Source organism: Oryx dammah, unplaced genomic scaffold (assembly GCF_014754425.2).
Source record: "Oryx dammah isolate SB20612 unplaced genomic scaffold, SCBI_Odam_1.1 HiC_scaffold_19, whole genome shotgun sequence".
Lineage (NCBI taxonomy): Eukaryota > Metazoa > Chordata > Mammalia > Artiodactyla > Bovidae > Oryx > Oryx dammah.
Genome location: NW_024070203.1, coordinates 70,091,815 through 70,092,370, shown reverse-complemented (window position 1 = coordinate 70,092,370; position 556 = coordinate 70,091,815).

Here is a 556-nt window from a genome sequence, read left to right as displayed (position 1 = left end):
GTAACCTTGTTGTACCCCTTTTCCATTTTTGAACCAGTCAGTTGTTCCATGTGAGATTCTAACTGTTGCTTCTTGACCTGCATATAGGTTTCTCAGGAGACAGGTAAGGTGGTTTGATATTCCCATCTATTTAATAATTTTCCACAGTTTGTTATGATCCATGCAGTCAAAGGCTTTGTGCGTCTCAACATTCTAAGCTTAAGGTCTGATTTTAAATATTTATCATATTAAAGCATTTTGCATGAAGTATAACCATAATGTATATTTCCTGTAGCTTATGCCCCCAGATGACTTTCTATCTAGGACATCATTGGAGCAAGGCAGTTAACAAACTGAGAGCTTCTCTCCCACTACACAGCACAATGCTTCCGGACATTCTATTTGGAGCAGCTGTCGGATCTGACTAACACAGCAGGATGCCTCAGAATATCTTTTCTGTAGAACTCTCATTCTTTCTCTCTCTCTCCCTTCACCCCCTCTTTTTTTCATTTTTTTCCAAATAACAACAACAAAAAAAGGAGTTGGGGAGTTTGTATAGTTTTTCTAAAAATTAACA